Below are 6345 nucleotides of genomic sequence, written 5' to 3' on the forward strand. Positions count from 1 at the left end.
ATGGCCCACTTGGAGACGCATCATTAGATGGCCCAGTTGGTAAATGTATCCCAGCCTAAAGAATAGGCTGGTCCACTGATCAAGTGGGCCACAGTTTTGTAGAATGGCCGTTGATTGCATTTTTCTGACCTTTTATTTATTTTTTTCAATTCATTCATTTTTTGTTCTGTCTTTCCTGTTAGTTTGTTTGATGAGTGGACAGGCTGGATTTTTGGGTAAGGAACATCCACCAACGACCTGCCTGATTGATGATTGACGCATGGATGGACATGAGGTCAAGTAACATCTTCCTTGAGGGGATAACATTTCCGAATTCATGGAACTTATTTGGACTTCTCTAGAGAAATCTCAAATCCACAAGAAAAAAATAAAAAAAAATTTAAAATATTTGAAATAATTTTATTTATGGTGAAAGATGAGTTTACATCTCTTTAATTAAGACAAAGAACCCAAGGGAGGTCGTTGGTGGATGTTCCTTGACCCAAAAATTATACTAGAACTAAAACTCCTAAAAATCGCAACTTACTATTTATAGATGATCATAATTTTCACTAGCCTCAAGGTTTTCGGCCAAAAATAGTAATCTATCTGGCTCAACCATGTTATTCTCCTAATTATTCTAAGCACTTTTCATACCAGGAGCTTTTTATACTGGGCGCACTTCCTAAAACTCAACCCACCAAGAGTTATGCTCAAAATTATACTTAATATAAATAGTAAAAACAAAATTAAAACAGGAATTCAACCGTTGATCTGATGGTATTTCAGATATTCGGCGTGCGCAACTGGGTTGGGTGGCTAAAGTAGCTCGTCCTATCCCAAAATCATATATGGTATGTCCGATAACTCATTTGGGTTTGTGAGATACATCCATTTTAAGTTCTAACGGTCCAGATCACACTAGCCTTTTCTAATCCATCTTGGCCATGAAAGTGTCTGCGACCTGCTTTACATCACTGATGAATGTTCCAGATATAGTACATATGTGCTAAGTTGGCATGTTCGTGGTGACCGGTGTTTTTCAAGACGGCTCCACATGCTCTCATTTGAGAATAGCTACAAGACAAAGATACATGTACATATCTTGCTAAACTTCTTGGAAATGTCTGTGAAAATTCTTAAATTTCAATAAGAGACATGCTGCAGTGTACAGCATATGCACTGGTGGCACCATGTGATTGTATGGCAAGTAGGCCAAAGTTTCGGTATACATATAAATCATCAACCGCTAATCATGAGTTACCACCTATAACATGGTCTACACATACAACCAAGGTAGGCTGAGTTATGTCCGCTTCTATGGCTAAGAAGTATACAGGTTGTGTTTCAATGCTAGATAAGATCATAGGTTTAACTGCCCATGTGGTGTGGTGTGAGTGTGTGCCAATTTATTTAAAGGAAAAAAAAAGTCAACAAGAGTGGTGGTCCAATACTTAAATCATCACTATACCATTTAGATTAGGGTTGTGATCATCATCTAAAACTTATACCTATTAATTGGGGCTGGATGCATGAATCCTATTCGCTGTTCCCCTCTAAATCTTATACTTAAAATGAGGTTAACACCCAGATCCATAGCTCAATTGGTAGACTGAGTGGAGATACCTCGTTTCAACACTTGAGGTCTTGGTATCGATCCCTAGTCGGGGTGGCTAATATGGAGTGTGTGTACTGACATATTGTGTACTAATAAGCTAACCTTAAATAAATAAATAAATAAAACTTAAAATGGGGTTGGCTACATGAATCCTATTCCACCGTTCCCGTTCTCTTTTACTATTCACCAAATCCTAATCATAACTTATTTAAGTCTTTACTTACTACCCTCTTTAGCTTACCATTATCTATTTTTAAAGCTTTCAACCTGAGCAAACTTGTGTGTTGTAAGTGAACTACTTCTGACCAGCGTAAATCTTAGTCTCCGTTGCACACGACGGGAATATCTTAGTCTGCTTTCCCTCCCCTTCTAACAGAAGGCTGCTACTCTGATGTAGAGTGGGTTGTGGACAGTTTCCTGGCCAAGATGGAACAGAAAAGGCCCAATTGGAAGCAGAGGTGATCCGGGCCGTCAGAACTTAAAATGGTTGTATCTTGCAAATTGGAATGAGTTATTGGATGTACCATATCTGATTTTGGGGTAGGATGAGCTAGTTTAGCCACCCAACGGGTTGCGCACGCTAAATTTGCGAAATACCATCAGATCAACGGTTAAATTCTCGTTTTATTTTCATTTTTACTATTTATAATAAGTTTTAGATCGAGTATAACTCTTCATCGGTTGGGCTTTGAGAGTTGCACCAAACATGAAAAGTTCTTAGAATAATTAGGAGAACACCAAATAGGACACTTACTATTTTTGCCTGAAAACCATGTGCACTAGTAGGAATCACGACCGTTTATAAATAGTAAGTTTTACTATTTATAGTAAGTTGCAAATTCTAAGAATTTTAGTTATAATTTAATTCTGAAACTTCTTCCAAGGCTTAGTATCTCTATTTAAAGGTATGTAAACTCGTTTATTCATCTATCAATCAAATTACAAATTTTATACAAAATTTATTTTTTACTTTCCTTGCTTTTTTTTTTTTTTTTTTTCCCTCGTGGCTTTGAGAAGTCTCTGTGAGGAGTCCAAAGAAGCTCCGTGGATTCAGAGTGGTTATTCTTGAAGAAGTTGGTGATTGCCCTTATCACGTTCATCCCTGCGTCATACTCCTAAGATTTTTTTATGGCATTCATTTTAAAATCTATCCTTTGTCGTCTTATCATCCATATCAACCTTCTTATTTGGTTATTTGGTGGTGGGTCCACTCATCATCATAGCTCAAGATGGCATAAATGGTAGATGCACAGTTTATTGGGTTATGCACTCCAAAAACAAAATTCTTAGCTTTTTTCACAAAAAAACATATGTTTGGCTACATCTTGAGGCTGTTTCATGATTAGCCTTTTCCCATGACCGTAGCACCCTCTCGTCTACACGCTTTTTCTCAGCAACTTTCTTTTACCACATGTGGATGGTATAAATCAAGATAGCACCTTCTCTAATGTGATTAATATGGACCATCCTTTGTACTAGCAACTGATAGGATGACTAAAATCATCCAACCAAAGTACTTTTTGAGATAGATGGGCAATCAAAGTTTTTGCATGATGTATGATTAGATAACTGATCGAATATTTTTCAATTATGGTTAATGAAGACCTGTCATCTTTGGGCATCATTGCGTGGCCCAAAATTTTGACTGGCCCAGGCATCTTGTAGACCACTTCAAAAATCGGTTTGGATCTCTCACACAAGTTTGCCACTTGTACTATGGATACTACTTAAAAATAATAAAAGTGAATGTTTCCAAGATTTTACATGTGCTAACCAAACATATTTCAAACTTTTTATACCATCCAAAGCCTAAAAACAGCAGTATATATGTGAGTTGGGTTCAGAACGTCCAAAGACAATTTGGTCTATATCTAGTATGAGCACTAGAGAATGGATCATTTATCTTTCCTAGCTTACAATAGGACCACTCTTTTTTTTTTCTTTAGAGAATACTAGTACGTGTCTGTGCACAGATGTAGCCAATATGGCTTTAGGAAGCACTCACGGTTGTAACTTCTCACCCCGAATACATCACACTAGATAAGCATTCAACTCAGAAACTTGTGACCAAATTTTGAGGATATAAGACTGGTTTTTCTATCTATGAAATAGATAAAATCCAAACATCGGGTAGATAAATTAAAAAGTACAATGATAATAGAATCATATCTATACACATTTGTTGACAAAACCCGCGATGATCCATAGCCTAACAATATCTCCCTCATATGTATCATGGTTTGTCGAGCATGTAATCATGTGCACACTGTAAGACTCTTATGAGGTAGGCCACACGTGATTATTGGTTTAGATTTAACCGTTGAATTATTTAGATTGAGGGATTTAGTGGGTTCCACCGTAGGTGTGATTATTGTAAATAGGTTTGGGGCGGGACATTTGAACTGTGATTCCTATACATGATTATTAAGCCGGATATGAAAATCTACGGTGTGGAGACTATAGAGGAGAGAAGTGTAATGGATAATCTTCTGTAACCCCTTTTTTTTTTTAATAAATTGATGTCTTGGACCCCTCATTAATATAAGAGAAAAAACCTAGTCCCATTAAAGATTCTCCTAGAAATGTGAGGTACAGAAGATTAAGATTACGACATTGAGGTATTGAAAATGTCTTCCTAATCAAGTATGCTTTAAGGTTGTGGTATTGAATCTCTATTAATGATGCATAATAATTTGTCAATTTCGCAATTCAGATCTAAGGCACATGATTTACGGTCTATATAGAAGATTCAAAACTAACTAGCCAGTAAGCAAGTAAGCAAGTCGGCAAACTTGTTAGGGCCTTTAATATAACTAAAGACTGTGACGAGCCTTGAATGAAGATGGGAGACTCTTCTTTGACCCCCGTCTAAACATACATTTTAAATGTGCGCGAAGAAGTAGAAAAATGGAAATGGGATATTTTTAACGAGGAGAGATCACTTGCAGCTAGTTGCACTTTACTTAGGTCGGTCAGCCTGATTTTCATGCCAGGTGACTTTTTGTCGCTGTGGCCCACCTTTTTCACTAGTAGGACGTCTAGCACTCAATACAAAAAGATGGGCTAGATGTGAAACCTTACAAGAAAAGATGGGCTAGATGTAAAACCTTACAACGGAGACTCTTGCAAGACTACCAGCAGGCACGGCCTGTGTGCTTGTAAGAGAAACCACTCCATGTGCATAAGATCCACCTTGTCCATGAGATGCAGCACCCCCTTTTCGCCCTTATTGCCAAAAATCTGGCTGATTCTACGCTCAAGTGGACCACCCCATAAGGATTTATACCCCGAAATTCGAAGTTCAAATTGAAACTTCACGAGTCATATATAGAGTCTACCACTGTCTGTACCCACTAGTAGTTAGCTAGCCCAGTTCTTACTTACTTAACAAGTGATCATTTATATCTATATTGGTCTTTCCTGGACAAGAAATCGTCATCACAGGAAGAAGATGAACGGGTGAAAAAGAGATGTTCACATGCAACATTGTATGGGTACTTTTACGTACACTGCTTTCTTTCCCACCAAATGTGTCTACTATTAATAACATCACCCGTGGCCAAATCCGGGATCTGTCTATTCATCATGACGGATACACCTTCAAAACCAGTGAATAGCCGATGGTACGACCCTCTCTCTCTCTATATGTGTGTGTGTATATATATATGTGGAAATGGTAATATGAGGTCAACCTCATGGAACTTCCCATGAGGTCGAGCTGTGTGGGTCCCACCGTGATGTGTGTCGAACATCTACTCCATCAGCAAGATGAACCATTTCATGGTGGGCCATGGGATTAAAAATCAAGTCAATCCATGACTTAGGTGGGCCACACCACATACAACAGTTGAGAGGCATTGCCCTCTCATTAAAACATTCATAATCATTTATTGGGCCCACTGAGATGTGGTTCACAAACCAGCCCATCCATTGTGTGTCCCACTTGGATGAGGTGTCAGACCAAGTTTCAGCCACATCCAAAGCTTAGGTGGGTCCCACCAGGTGATTCTATTTGTTTTAGGCATGTCTTCACATGGTTCTAAATGGTATGCCCCACCTGAGTTCGTGTCCGACCAAGTTACAGCTGATTTTTGGGATATCCTATAATGTAAAGGGGACCCATCAAATGCACATGATTGATATTCGACAAACATCTAGGTGGGGCCCACACAGCTCCACCTCATGAGAAGTTCCCATGAGGTGGACCTTATAGTACCATAATGGTACCATGAGGTCAACCTCATGGGAAGTTCCCATAAAGTTGAGCTGTGTGGGCCCCATTGTTATGTGTGTTAAACATCTATCCCATCAGTCAGATGCACCATTTCATGATGGACCATGGGATTAAAAATCAACTCAATATATGACTTGGATGGGCCACACCACATATAATAGTTGCGAAGGGTTACTCTCCATTAAATCATTCATAATCATTTATTGGGACCACTGAGATGTGGCTCATAAATCTAGACCATCCATTGTGTGTGTTCCACTTGGATGAGGGATCGGATCAAGTTTTAGCCGCATCCAAAACTCAATTGGCCCCACCAAGTACTTTTATAAGTTTTAGGCATTTATTCACATGGTTTTAGATGGTACGGTCCACCTGAGTTCTATATACGGCTGATTTTGGGGATATCCCATAACCTAAAGGTGACCCATCAAATTCACGGTGTTGATGTTTAACACACTTCATGGTGGGGCCCACACAGCTCGACCTCATAGTACCATTTCCCACATATATATAT

This window comes from Magnolia sinica, chromosome 18 (assembly GCF_029962835.1).
Source record: "Magnolia sinica isolate HGM2019 chromosome 18, MsV1, whole genome shotgun sequence".
Lineage (NCBI taxonomy): Eukaryota > Viridiplantae > Streptophyta > Magnoliopsida > Magnoliales > Magnoliaceae > Magnolia > Magnolia sinica.